This window comes from Myxine glutinosa, chromosome 4, assembly GCF_964187855.1.
Source record: "Myxine glutinosa chromosome 4, kmMyxGlut1.1, whole genome shotgun sequence".
Lineage (NCBI taxonomy): Eukaryota > Metazoa > Chordata > Myxini > Myxiniformes > Myxinidae > Myxine > Myxine glutinosa.
Window position 1 is genome coordinate 78,495,996 of NC_136264.1, and position 15,717 is coordinate 78,511,712.

Below are 15,717 nucleotides of genomic sequence, written 5' to 3' on the forward strand. Positions count from 1 at the left end.
CAACATTTGACCTTGGGGTCAATAATTTTCGACCTCCAGCGCTAACCATGAAGGTCAAGGCCGATCGCCACCAAAAACTAATCAGCTGAGCGTCGGACCATATACTAGATTCCCATGAAGTTTGGAGACGATCCGATCAAAGTTACTCAAAAAATAAGGGTTTCGTCGACCTCCATGATTGACCACAAAGTGACCTTGACCTTTGACCTTGACCTTCAAAATTTTGTGTGCTGAAGGGTATCTCTATAGGACTCTGATATGCGAAGTTACATGCGAAGATATGCGAAGATATGGTACCTACGATTTCAACATTTGACCTTGGGGTCAATAATTTTCGACCTCCAGCGCTAACCATGAAGGTCAAGGCCGATCGCCACCAAAAACTAATCAGCTGAGCGCCGGACCATATACTAGATTCCCATGAAGTTTGGAGACGATCCGATCAAAGTTACTCAAAAAATAAGGGTTTCAACATTTGACCTTGGGGTCAATAATTTTCGACCTCCAGCGCTAACCATGAAGGTCAAGGCCGATCGCCACCAAAAACTAATCAGCTGAGCGCCGGACCATATACTAGATTCCCATGAAGTTTGGAGACGATCCGATCAAAGTTACTCAAAAAATAAGGGTTTCGTCGACCTTCATGATTGACCACAAAGTGACCTTGACCTTTGACCTTGACCTTCAAAATTTTGTGTGCTGAAGGGTATCTCTATAGGACTCTGATATGCGAAGTTACAGGAGTTTCCAATAATAACTGTGGTCTACAGAGTGATCTAAACGTGGAAAAAAAATGATTAACCACAAACAAAAAAACAAAAAAACAAACAAAAAAACAAACATACAAGCTGACTAATACATCTTGCAAAAACTTCGTTTTGGCAAGAAAAAAAGAAAGCAAGAAAACAACCAGAGTGAAAACTGAGTACTCCCTTTCAGCATGCGTCACTGGCGAGCCCCCTTCGGTGCCCAGCAATGACGATTTGCAATGCCTGGAGATGGCATAGGAAAGGTGCGGTGTACAACAAGTACAAATACATTCAAAGTACACCGCCCCAATGCCAAATAATTAAATATCCTGCAGCGCGGCATTGCCGGCGCGCCTCCGGTGCCCGGCAATACCGCAGTGCAGCTCATAGAGACTGTATTTGGAGAGAGAGGTGCACAATAATTGATTGATTAATCATTAATTAATTGTATAATTTTAATTAATTAATTGTATAATTAAAATCAATAAAAGATTATCACAAAATATTTTCTTAATCAATTGGCTAATAGCATAACTAAACCACTAGTGCTTCATCTGAAGATGTATCTTTTAGAAATTTAATTAAATAAGTCATTAATAAAAAATGAAATATAATCAATTGATTCATCAATAAATAATTAATCGATTAATCAATAAATAATTAATCGATTAAATGATTAATCAATAAATCAAAAATATCCTTGATAGCCACATCACTTGGTCACTGTCATGTCCAAATATTAGCTTCCCAGCTCAAAAGGTGCCTGAGATATTGGCCAAATGAGAAAGAAAATAAATAAATGATTAATAATGAAAATGAACATATGTCACCCACAGGGTGAACCGTATCTTGCCCCTGCATCTGTCTATTTTACCTTTTGGTCAAAATTGAATGACCTTCAAAATGACCTTGAAGGTCAAGGCCGATCGACACCAAAAACTAATCAGCTGAGCGCCATACCACACCCTATATACCCACCAAGTTTGGAGATCATAAGATCAAAGTTACTCAAAAAATAAGGGTTTCATTGACCTCCATGATTGACCGCAAAGTGACCTTGACCTTTGACCTTGACCTTAATAATTTCGTATGGTGAATAGTATGTCTTCATGACCAACGCACATGAAATATTGAAAGATTTTGATGAGAACTGAGGAAATAATTTTTTCATGAAAATTCCGTTTTTTCGTCATGACGTCATCAAATGACGTCATAGCGTCAAACTGTTTACAGATCTGGGAAGCACTCATCAAGGGCATTCATATGAGGTATTACTCGATATGGTACCTACGATTTCAAAATTTGACCTTGGGGTCAATAATTTTCGACCTCCAGCGCTAACCATGAAGGTCAAGGCCGATCGCCACCAAAAACTAATCAGCTGAGCGCCGGACCATATACTAGATTCCCATGAAGTTTGGAGACGATCCGATCAAAGTTACTCAAAAAATAAGGGTTTCGTTGACCTCCATGATTGACCGCAAAGTGACCTTGACCTTTGACCTTGACCTTCAAAATTTTGTGTGCTGAAGGGTATCTCTATAGGACTCTGATATGCGAAGTTACAGGAGTTTCCAATAATAACTGTGGTCTACAGAGTGATCTAAACATGAAAAAAAAATGATTAACCACAAACAAAAAAACAAAAAAACAAACATACAAGCTGACTGATACATCTTGCAAAAACTTCGTTTTGGCAAGATAATAAATAAATAAAAATCATTTAAAATAAAATTATTAATCAATTCGGGCACAGAACACATAAACCACCACCACTTCATCAAAATCTGTAACTGATTTGTTTTTTTTTGGTAATTAATTGAATAATTAAATAATTAATCGATTAATTGATTAATTTATCAATCAATAAATCAAAAATATGCTTGATAGCCACATCACTTGGTCACTCAAGTCCAAATATTAGCTTCCGAGCTCAAAAGGTGCCTGAGATATTGGCCAAAAAAGAAGAAAAAAAAAAAAAAGATTAATAATGAAAATAAAGAACATATGTCACCCACAGGGTGAACCGTATCTTGCCATTTGACCTTGACCTTAATAATTTCGTATGGTGAATAGTATGTCTTCATGACCAACGCACATGAAATATTGAAAGATTTTGATGAGAACTGAGGAAATAATTTTTTCATGAAAATTCCGTTTTTTCGTCATGACGTCATCAAATGACGTCATAGCGTCAAACTGTTTACAGATCTGGGAAGCACTCATCAAGGGCATTCATATGAGGTATTACTCGATATGGTACCTACGATTTCAAAATTTGACCTTGGGGTCAATAATTTTCGACCTCCAGCGCTAACCATGAAGGTCAAGGCCGATCGCCACCAAAAACTAATCAGCTGAGCGCCGGACCATATACTAGATTCCCATGAAGTTTGGAGACGATCCGATCAAAGTTACTCAAACAATTAGTGTTTCGTCGACCTCCATGATTGGCCGCAAAGTGACCTTGACCTTTGACCTTGACCTTCATAATTTTGTGTGCTAAAGGGTATCTCTAAAAGACTCTGATATGCGAACTTACAAGAGTTTCCAAAGGGAACTGTGCTCTACAGAGTGACCTAAACAATGCGAACTAAAGCAATACAATATACATGAAAAGTGCAGTTTTTTCGTCATAACGCCGTCAAATGACGTCACATTGTCAAACTAGTTATATGTTTGGAAAGCACTCAACAAGGGCTTCAATTTGAGGTACTACTCGATATGGTAACTGAAACTTGAAAATTTTACCTTTTGGTCAAAATTGAATGACCTTCAAAATGACCTTGAAGGTCAAGGCCGATCGACACCAAAAACTAATCAACTGAGCGCCATACCACACCCTATATACCCACCAAGTTTGGAGATCATAAGATCAAAGTTACTCAAAAAATAAGGGTTTCGTAATTTGACCTTGGGGTCAATAATTTTCGACCTCCAGCGCTAACCATGAAGGTCAAGGCCGATCGCCACCAAAAACTAATCAGCTGAGCGCCGGACCATATACTAGATTCCCATGAAGTTTGGAGACGATCCGATCAAAGTTACTCAAAAAATAAGGGTTTCGTTGACCTCCATGATTGACCGCAAAGTGACCTTGACCTTTGACCTTGACCTTCAAAATTTTGTGTGCTGAAGGGTATCTCTATAGGACTCTGATATGCGAAGTTACAGGAGTTTCCAATAATAACTGTGGTCTACAGAGTGATCTAAACGTGAAAAAAAAATGATTAACCACAAACAAAAAAACAAACAAAAAAACAAACAAACAAACAAACAAACATACAAGCTGACTGATACATCTTGCAAAAACTTCGTTTTGGCAAGATTTAAAAAAAAAAGATTAACCACAAACAAAAAAACAAACAAAAAAACAAACAAACAAACAAACAAACATACAAGCTGACTGATACATCTTGCAAAAACTTCGTTTTGGCAAGATAATAAATAATAATAATAAAAAATTAAATTATTAATCAATTCGGTCAGAGAACACATAAACCACCACCATTTCATCAGAATCTGTAACTTAAAAAAAAAAAAAAGGCATTAATGGAATAATTAAATAATTAATTGTGATTGTACTTTTGAATACTATTGTTGTTGTCCTGTTATTCTTGTGTGATCTTAATACAGTATTTGTTTGTGAGTAACAATTGGGGTGGCTTCTCCGTTGATCTTTGACACACAGAATAACACATTTTTCTGCCGTGACTCCTCTCGGGGCTCGGAGGTACACTGTGACCAGGGGGTCGGGGAGGAGCACGTAACAAAAATTGGGGGCTCGTCCAATTGGCTCGGGGGCTCGAAATTGGGATCCTCGTCCGGGATTAAATTCCCTGATAACATTCGTCCGGGATAGAATTCCCTAGCATTCCCAAATTTCCCAAACTTGGAATTTTTCTAACATTCCCAAATATTTCCAAAATTTTGGAAATTTTTGTGTGAAGGTTAACAGGTGCTAACTGATAGTCACTATGGTGTCTGACGCAGAACAGTTTGCGGTGTCCCCTAATGAGGCACAGTTACAAGCGTTAAAAAAATCGGAACTCTTGATATTGGCCAGACATTTTAACTTGGAGGTCCGAGTTAATATGAAGAAAGCAGAGATGCAGACATTGGTGGTAGAATCTCTGGTGGGACAGGGAACATGGACAGAGGTAGCCTTGGATTGGCTACCTGAGGAAAAAGAAATTGTGGAGCTCCGGAAAATGGAGATGCAACTGCAGAGCCAGGAAAGGTTAAAAGCAGAGGAAAGAGCAGAGGAAAGGAGAACTACAAGGGAACTCGAGGAAAGAAGAGTACAACAGGAACGAGAACGCGAGGAGAGAAGAACAGAGGAAAGGAGAGCGGAAGAAGAAAGAAGAGCAAAGGAAAGAGCAGAGGAAAGGAAAGCCGAAAGGGAGTTAAAGGAACGTGACATGGAGTATCAGAAAGAAGTTAAACTCAAGGAGCTGGAATTAATGGGAAAACGGGGAGAAGTCGTATCCATGCCGGGTGGTTCGACAACTGGTCAGAACACCTGGGATGTTGGGAGGCATGTTAGGCTGGTTCCACCCTTCAATGAAAAGGAGGGAGTCAAGTTTTTTTTACATTTTGAGAAAGTGGCTCAAATGCTAAAATGGCCTGTGGGGTCCTGGACTATGTTAGTGCAAAGTGTTCTGGTGGGTAAAGCGCAAGATATATTTTCGGCTTTACCGATTGACAAATGTACAGATTATGAGGAAGTGAAGAAAGCCATTCTCAAAGCAAATGATTTGGCCCCTGAAGCTTACCAGCAAAAAATTCGGAATGCCAGGAAGAGGGAGAGTGAGACCCATGTGGAGTTTGCAAGAATGAGGGAAACCATGTTTGATCGGTGGTGTGATTCGAAGGGGATTGGGAAAGACTTCGAGCTATTGCGACAATTGATCTTGGTGGAGGAATTCAAACAGTGTGTCCACGAGGACATTAAAGTACATCTGGAGGAAAAGAAGGTACCAGAGTTGTATGAGGCAGCAACCGTAGCAGATGACTATGCCTTGACATACAGGATGGGGTTCCACACACCTAACTTCCCGCCTAGAGTTCGCCAGGGGAGTTATGGTACATCCGGTGCGGAGAACGATATTCATGGGGCCGGCCTAGAGATGACTGAGGACAAATCTGATACCGCGACTGTTAGGGATCAGAAGACTACAGTTCCAAGACAGACTTATCTTCTGGGGGGCTCGAGGCAGACCACGAGTTTTTCCTTCGGGCCTACTTGCGCTTTTTGCAAGAAACCTGGACACTTGATGTCCCAATGTTATGCCCTGAAAAGGAAAAATCAGGAGCGGAGTCAGACTAGTACAACTCCGAATGCATTGGCAAATGCGAGAAATCGTCCTTGGAGGACAGTGCCTTCCTTGTGAAGGTTCCCATGCCAAAGTTACGGCATCACAGAATGACCTTGTTCAAGAGGGTTACAAACCTTTTATTTTAGAGGGGTTTGTGTCACTGGATGGAAACTTGACTAACCAAAGACCTGTTAGGGTTTTGAGGGAAACAGGGGCACATCAATCTTTGATGCTTGAGGGCATTTGTCATTGTCAGAGAATATGGCAACTGGGGATAGTGTTCGTTTACAGGGGATTGGTGGCTGTGTTCGTGTTCCACTGCATGTCATCCATTTGGAGTTCGATTTGGTGTCAGGACCGGTCACCGTCGGTTTACAAGCCACGCTTCCTGTAGAGGGAATATCTTTTGTTATTGGGAATGATTTGGCCGGTGGTCAAGTTTATGGTGACCCGATGGTTGTTAAAAAGCCCAGTAGGGAAAATAACACCACACCAGGTAGGGATGGCGACAAGTTTAGCAAGTTATTTGTAGGTGGACTGAACTTCAAAACAAAGGAAGGTGTTTTGGAGTCTGCCTTCAGCAACTATGGACCGCTTTTGGAAGTGCTGCTGATAAAAGACAGAGAGACACGAAAGTCAAGAGGGTTTGGCTTTGTCACGTTTGAAAACTCAAAGGATGCCAGAGAGGCAGAAAAGGATCTGAATAGCAAGGAGTTGGAGGGTCGGACCATCACAGCAGGGAAGGCATTTCCTAGGGGTCGAGGGGGCTACAGAGGAAGACCACGGAGTAGTAGTGGTGGTGGACGCAAGCGATATTATTATGGAGGCTTCCAGAGTTATGACCGCTCCCAAAGGAAGGATTATCAGAGCAGTGGCCGAGAAGGAGACCGCCAGTCAGGTGACTACTGTGACCAGTGGTCCCACCGTAATTATTAGGAGTCCGGAAAAGTTGAAGCACTGAATGCTGCGGAGCCGCCGAGCCAAAATTCCTACATGGACTAACCGTGAACGCCACGTTCCTAAAGGCGTCCAGGTCGTGAACTTCCCTGCACGGACTAACCGTGAACTCCACGTTCCTAAAGGCGTCCATGTAATGAACTTTCCTCCCCGGACTAACAGTGAACTCCATGTTCCTAAAGGCGTCCATGTCGTGAATACTTCCAGGCCCCACCACCAAACCACCATGGAACCTGGCTTTCAGCTCGGCCTCCCGGGGAAAGTGCTATAGATTTGCTGGCCTTTGGGTTTTTGATCACAACCCCTTAACCTTCATTCAAGAGAAACTAGAAGTAAAAATCAGAGGGGCAGGGACAATGTCGTTGTTGACGCTTGGTCCAGAGGGAATTAACTTTGGAAAGCTCTGGGGGTGGTGTAAAATTTTGGTGCTTTATTTTTGGGGAAGGTTGAATATTGTTGCCCACGGGGATTGCTGATTTGGGTTGTGAATTTACTTTGGCTTGTTTAAAGAGGGCATGCAAAGAAAGTTTTCGCTGTGTTCAAACTTTCTTTCTTGAGGGGAGGAAGTGTTACGGATTCGGCCCGAAGGGTTGTTGTTATGATTATTGTTGTTGATTCTAAGTATTCTGGTGATTGGGGTTGAAGGGAAAGGGTTATTATAGTTAAAAGATTTAAAAGCGCTCCTGGTAAAATGTGGCCGGAAATCCGGATCGTGACCGGAAGAGGTGGAGCAAAGGAGAAGAGAGAGGCGAGGAGATCGTGAAACAGACGTTGTTGTTGAAGCTCCGGCCCGAGCGTTCGACGTACAGTGCGAGTGAACTTTGCGTCCTTGAAGGGAAGTTCGGGCGATAAGAAATATCGCCGGAGTGCATGGAGCCTGTGTCGTCGGGTATTCTCAATGAGGTTCTGGAGGATCTGGGCCTCAAAGCCCAGGTTGGAGTGAAAGCCATCCGCCATCTTCGCCACGCGAGCAACCTGTAGGGAACAGGTTTTTGTCGTGTCGGCTGGGCATTATTCCCCGGTGGTTTGCCGGGGACGGCTGTGCCAGAAAGGCGCACATAAGAATTATACGGAGGCTCGCGGATTGAACCGCAACGTGTACGTCGGAGCGCGTCTTTGTGAGGTTCCTTTCCACCGCTCGTTGCTGGGTGCTGAGCACGTGACCTCGGGGTCGTCTCGCTCGCCTACGCCTCCACTGACCATCGGGCCTTGACTCCCCGATTGCGGGAGCGCACAGAGACATTGGGACTTCACCTTAGAGGGGTGCAGAGACATTGGGGGAGGTGCCGTGAGTGTGGGGTTAAGGGGCTTGACAAGGATATCATCGTAAGATTTGAAAGTAGGGGTGATTGCCCCATTGTTGTGTGGCTCTTTGTATGTGATTTAAAATATATTTTATTGTTTGTTTATAACCTGGTGTGTTTGCATTATTGATATGACTGTTTCATTTGCTGGTTCCATTGAGGGTTTCAATATTTGCTGGATTTCAACCAAGGATAACACATCTTTCTGCCGGGGACCCTCTCAGGGTTGGGAGGTCCACCGAGACCAGAGGTAAGGGGGGGACCCCGTAACACCTTGTATGGAAAATAACACTGTACAGTTAGAGCAGGAGATTCCGGGTATCTTTCCATCCTGTACCGCGACTCGTGCTCTGGGTAGGAAGCGATCTGAAGAGAAGAGGAAGGTACTGACGTCACGCTTTGCACAGGCACGTCTTGTCAAGTACCCAAAAACTAAGTGTCAGCACACACAAGTCATGGATGGAGGCATTGTTGGCAAGCTCTTTGTAGGTGGACTGAACTTCAAAACAAGGGAAGTTGTTCTGGACTCTGTCTTCGGCCAATATGGACCACTCTTGGAAGTGCGGCTGATAAAAGACAGGGAGACGCAAAAGTCAAGAGGGTTTGGCTTTGTCACGTTTGAAAACACAAAGGATGCCAACGATGCAGAAATGGATTTGAATGGCAAGGATTTGGATGGTCGGACCTTAATAGTAGAGAAGGCAGGCCATGGGCGTCGAGGGGGCTACAGAGGAGGGAAAACGTGGCGGTAGTTTCAGGGGTGGCTATGGCTCCCGGGGTGGAAGTAGTAGTTTTGGTGCTGGCCGCAGTCGAGATTACTATGGAGGCTCCCAGAGTTACGGCAGCTCCTGAAGGGATGATTATCAGGGTAGTGGCCGAGAAGTAGACCACTATTCACGTGACTACAGCGACAAGCGCTCCAACCGTGATTATTATGAAAGTTAGGAAGAGTTTGAAACACTGAATGCTGCGGAGCAGCCGAGCTAAGATTCCTACACAGATTAACTGTGAACTCCACGTTCCTAAAGGCGTCCATGTAGTGAATACTTCCAGGCCTCCCCACCCAACCACCATGAAACCTGGCTCTCAGCTCGGCCTCCCTAAAAAAGTGCTGTAGATTTGCTTGACTTTGGATTTTTGATCACAACCCCTTAACCTTCATTCAAAAAAAATGAAAAATAAAAATCAGAGGTTGATGAGATGGAGTTTGGTTTTGCAGGAGTTCAACTTGGAAATTGAGCATGTAAAGGGCAGGGACAATGCCGTTGCTGATGCTTTGTCCAGAGTGAACTACCTTTGGAAATCTCTGTCGGTTGTTTGAAGTTTTGTTGCTTTCTTTTTGGGAAATATTGATTATCGTTGCTCATGGGAATTGATGATTTGGGTGTGAGTTTTACTTTTGTTTGTTGGGAGAGTTTTGCCGACAAAGAAAGTTTTCACTATGTTCAAACTTTCTTTCTTGAGGGGGGGAAGTGTTACGGATTCGTCACTTCCGTTGTGGTGGTTTGCATCCACTGTAAATATTTCTGATTCAATGTACTATTATTGTGTTCAAAAGGTTTATTGTTCATGAACTGTTTTCAAAAGGTAAAAAAGTTAATGTTAAAAGAAACAGGAAACCGGATCGGGAACCGGACAACAAAGAGGAAGAAAAGACAAAATTGGCGGAGCGAATGGGTCGGTCAAGAAAGCCGAGTTGCTCCGGGTTCTGAAGCGAACGTTGGCGAGCAAGAGTCACTGGCGAACTTTCGGGTTCCCGGGAAAGGGGTCCCTGTGACAGAGTTGTCATCGCTGTGACCGACCAACTTGCGTGTCAGGTTTTTGGCGGTGGATTCCGAGGAGAATTATCGCCGGGCCGTTACGTCTCAAGAGCGGGTCGTCGGCCATTTTGACTCGCACATGACTTGTGCTTCGCTCGCGGTTTCGTCTCTTTTCGACCATTTTCACCGCATTCAGACGTCGATCTGCGGCGTGTGTGTGACGTGGATTTTTGAAGGTTACTTCGTCCATACCCGAGGGTGTGATCTCTGAGTTGCCTGTAGGGCACCTTTGGGTTTCCCAGTAGTCTTGAGGGCGCCTTTGTACAGCTTCGGCGGTGTGACGGTACTTGCCATCCGCACGGGATTCTGGTCTCGATTGGACATCGTTCTGGCGATCGCTGGAGCGAATCAACTTCGTCTTGAAGCCGGGAATAAGAGACATTGGGGAATGTTCTTGTTTCACTCACTTGGAGCACAGTGAGTTGTATATTACAGAACTGATTGTACCATCATAAGACATATTGATTGTACTTATGAATACTATTGTTGTTGTACTGTTATTCTTGTGTGATCTTAATACAATATTTGTTTGTGAGTAACAATTGGGGTGGCTTCTCCGTTGATCTTTGACACAGAATAACACATCTTTCTGCCGTGACTCCTCTCAGGGCTTGGAAGTACACTGTGACCAGGGGGTCGGGGAGGAGCACGTAACACCTTTTAAAACTTCCTATTATTCCATGGATCGGTTTGGTATTTGTCATAACGACTTGGAACATAATTTATTGTGAGGTGGGTATGTTTGTTGCGTAGTCAGGATCAAATTTGATGAGGACCAACGTTTGTCCAACCTGCTCCTATCGATATTATAAAAGGAGGCGTGTCTGTCTGTTTGTCAAGTTTAACTTGAGAACGGATTAACAGATTTCAATAAACCCAACTACGGTGGATTCGCGTATCTCCTGTGAGTTTGTGTTCCAAAAAAAAAAAGTTTTTTTTTATGGGTACATGGACGTGCGTGTCAAAACTGCAAATGCCAACACGGAGCACGGAGAGCAGAATCTCCCAGGAATCCTCCCCCCCCCCCCCCCCCATAGATTAGCCATGACAGCAGAGATTGGTATTGCCGTCAGCGAAGAGACAGGTCTTATATTCTAGTATATCTGAACTGATGGGGGCAGTTTCCACGAACTCAGAAAATCTATTTATTCCATTTCTCAGTTACTCTTCGACCGAAACAGCTCTTTCGCATAGCCATGTAACTGTTCTCCGGAAACAACTTTCAGTTCAGAGTGTGGCCTCTAATTACACGATACATCACTGCAACAAAGTGCTCGGGATCTTTGGCTTTTAAGCCTCTAATAATCTTTTCGACTTCAATATCTGACCGATTCACCTCGTGAAAATCAAAGTAATAAACAGAGCTGTCTTTATTGCATTTCTGGTGCCACAGAATACATGATACAAAGTTCAAGTCGCCTGAAGCTCTTTCATGAACGAGTTGGCGGCTCTGAAAAGAGCCGTTTTGTTACTGGGAAACTGGGAAGAAAACTGGGAAACTGGAAAGAAAACTGGGAAACATTTCTGTCCATTTTAACTTTGATGTAAATTGTTGATGTCTCACAGGCATCATTGACCGAATGGCTTCCTCCTGCGTCTAATTTCCTTGTGTGTAATTGTCGGATATTTTGATGCCAGTTTGGATTTAAAGAAAAGTAAAACTCGTTTTGTCCGCCAAATGAACTTAACCACGTTCAACCCTCGAATGTTGTCTCTGGCAAATGTCATTTGTTTATGTTTTGTGTTACGTGCTCCTCCCCGACCCCCTGGTCACGGTGTACCTCCGAGCCCCGAGAGGAGTCACGGCAGAAAAATGTGTTATTCTGTGTGTCAAAGATCAATGGAGAAGCCACACCAATTGTTACTCACAAACAAATATTGTATTAAGATCATACAAGAATAACAGTACAACAACAATAGTATTCAAAAGTACAATCAATATGTCCTATGATGCTACCATCAGTTTTGTAATATATAACTCACTGTGCTCCAAGTGAGTGAAACAAGAACATTCCCCAATGTCTCTTATTCTCGGCTTGAAGACGAAGTTGATTCGCTCCAGCGATCGCCAGAACGATGTCCAATCGAGACCAGAATCCCGTTGGGTTGGCAGTTACAGTCCTGCTGCCAAAGCTGCGCAAGGGTGCCCTCAAGGTGACTGGGAAATCCAAAGGCGCCCTACAGGCGACTGAGAGATCACACCCTCGGGTATGGACGAAGTAACCTTCAAAAAGCCACGTCACACACACGCCCCAGATCGACGTCTGAATGCGGTGAAAATGGTCGAAAAGAGACGAAACCGCGAGCGAAGCACAAGTCCTGCAGGAATCAAAATGGCCGACGACCCGCTCTTGAGACGTAACGGCCTGGCGATAATTCTCCTCGGAATCCACCGCCAAAAACCTGACACGCAGGTTGATCGGTCACAGCGATGACAACTCTGTCGCAGGAATCCCTTTCCCGGAAACCCGAAAGTTCACTCGTGACTCTTGCTCGCCAGCGTTCGCTCCAGACCAAGAAGCAGCTATGCTTCTTGTCCGACTCCACATGCTCTGCCCTCTTCCGTTCGCTTCTTCCTCTTCATCATCCGGTTCCCGATCTGGTTTCCTGTTTCTTTTAAGATTAACTTTTTTACCTTTTGAAAACAGTTCATGGACAATAAACCTTTTGAAAACAATAATAGTACCTGGAATCAGAAATATTTACAGTGGATGCAAACCACCACAACGGAAGTGACGAATCCGTAACATTTGGTTTAACCTGTTTACGTTCAAACACAATGAATATTCGTGACGTCGGCCCAGTGAGAAACTCAACCTTTCCATCATCATCACATAGGTTTATTTAAACGCGTGCAACACCTTTAAACTTTCAATATATATTTTGTTTGTCTGTTTGATTTGTATGTGAAATAAATGTTAGCTCTTTCACGAGCCTCGATTCTGTCTACAAACTTGCCCTACTTTGAACAGCAGGCGATTAATTTAAGCAGTTCACTTGCAGAGATATTGCAACAGTTTTGTTGACAAGATCTGGATGCAAACGACACATCACAGGATGCAAGCTCGACGATTGTGACGTTTAAAATTTGGATAAAAAACATTGTGAGCATTGCTTATTATTAACCTTATTAGTAAGTACCTGATAGTAAACAAGTATTTTCACACTCAAGCTGTTTCATGGTAAATTGACTTCGACACGAGTCTCGGAAAAGCCGTGTTTTTCTTCTTTTCTTGCCTGATTTTCAAATGCAGCTGCAGACAGATGCACAGTTCACCATTAACTTTTTAACGTTGAGGTCATTTCCAAGTAGAGATTTTACTCGTGAAAAACAGAGCCTGAGTGAAGAAGCACCTTGGGCGAAGCCCGAGAACGTGTCCGAGTAAGTAATGTTCTGCCAAAGCAGCTCTTCCCTCTGCAATGTCGGCCCGTGTGAATATGTAGTGGGGCGGCTTAGCCCAAATATTCAAAAGAATTGTGCATTTTGTGAAACAAGCACCAAATTTGGCACAAATGTACATTAATATGTTGGGAACATTTTCAGATATTGGGCCACTTGAAATTCCGTAATTTTTTTTTTCAAATTTTTTCAAATTTCGTAATTTCAAATTTTTCGGGTGACACCGTCACAATTTCGGTCTTCGAGGCCGGCTGATAGGCAAAGTGTGACCGGAAGGGACGAGGTTCTCCTGACCACGTGGCCCTCGATCTGGGAAGCGAGAGGCGTTCCATTAGTGGACGCGCCCCTCACGCCCGACTTTTGGGCGGCCCCGGCAGGCCGTTTGTTTTGACGTTCCGTGACAGGCCCCGCACCCCCACCTCCGGGCCGACCGGAAGCTTGTGCTGAGTACATCATACCTGAACAACTCAGTGAGGCAGAACACAGTAGTGCACACCAGGGTGACCCCTTCAGTGCATAAACCAATTAACCTGTCCACTGCAGGGCATATAGAAATGAAGTTATTTTCTGCATATAATAATAATATAAGTTCAGTTCTATATAACAATTTCTGTTATCACCACTACCACTACAACTACCACTACTACAAGCTTTGTCTGGAATTTTGTGGACTAACAGACAAACAGACATACAGACAAGCTGGGATCAAAACATTACCTCCTTCCACTATTGAGTGTAGAGGTAAACATCATGGAAATTATATCATGCCCTAGATTTAATTCATGCTTACCCGTGTATTTGCTTCACTGGTTCACAAGGTCTTTTGCATACATGTAATTCAGACTCTCGTCTTCATAGCTGACCACACAATGTTCGCAACATATTAATGTACATTTGTGCCAAATTTGGTGCTTGTATCACAAAATGCACAATTCTTTTGAATATTTGGGCTAAGCCGCCCCACTATATCGGCCGGCCTCGAAGACCGAAATTGTGACGGTGTCACCCGAAAAATTTGAAATTACGAAATTTGAAAAAATTTGAAAAAAAAAATTACGGAATTTCAAGTGGCCCAATATCTGAAAATGTTCGCAACATATTAATGTACATTTGTGCCAAATTTGGTGCTTGTATCACAAAATGCACAACAGGTTTGCTATGCTGCTACACTAATGGTGAAATATGTAGAGAAACAAAATGTGTTTCTCGCCGTGCGCAATATGCAAGGAGTTATCGTTCATGTGAATAACAGAGCTCAAAGTGATGTGAGAAATACAAACGGATGCGAGGAACACCTCCATAGTTTTCCGAGCGCCGACGTTGATTTCTACCACGTCCGCTCCTTCCTCCACGCCATCACTTTTACATCGAACTGTTAAAATTCTATAATTCATGTGTTTGCAATATTATTACAATATGTGTATTATGTTGGGGTTCGAGGAACCGATTCCGAAGGCAATTTAAACCAACATACAGGTCACGTCGTTAGTTATATTAATAGTATAAGACCAGAGTAGTCCCATCCCTTTGTGTCGTTGGTTGATTGTGCTGGAATGCGTTGGTGAGGGTTAGGGAGGTTTACCCCTTTTTCTCCCCATTACCTTGGGGTAATTGTGCACTGCGTACGGGCTCCGTGGTGTGCGATGTGCAACACGTGCGCTGGCTCATTAGCATATCGCGCCAAAAGCTACTTTGAATCGCGCGCCAAGACTAAACTTCCACCTTGCTTAACTCCACCACAATCTTCTTTTAAAACCCACAATTATTACACAACCCTTAACATTTATTAGTGCCCATTTATATTTCCCTTTGGTTTTTATTTCACGTTAGATTACATTGCATCAAATTTATTAGGCATGCTGTTTATCGCTCCAAGACCGCAAAACACCACCAAAACGATCACTTTTTAAGTTATTTACTTATACCTAAAAATGTATACTTGTAAAAAACGTCGATTCATACATTGTGTTTGCAACTCTGTCATGTTGAACTGCAGCTTTGCAAGTGAAATTCTGACATTTTGCTCGATCGAGTCGGCACATTTCGCTGATTTCCTGCTGGATTTTCACTTTTATCGAACACCATTTGAAGGTACTCATTGTGGTTGCTGCTGTTGTGCCGTGTTGAAATTTGTGAACAATCGGACAGTTCTCTTTAGCGACTACTTAG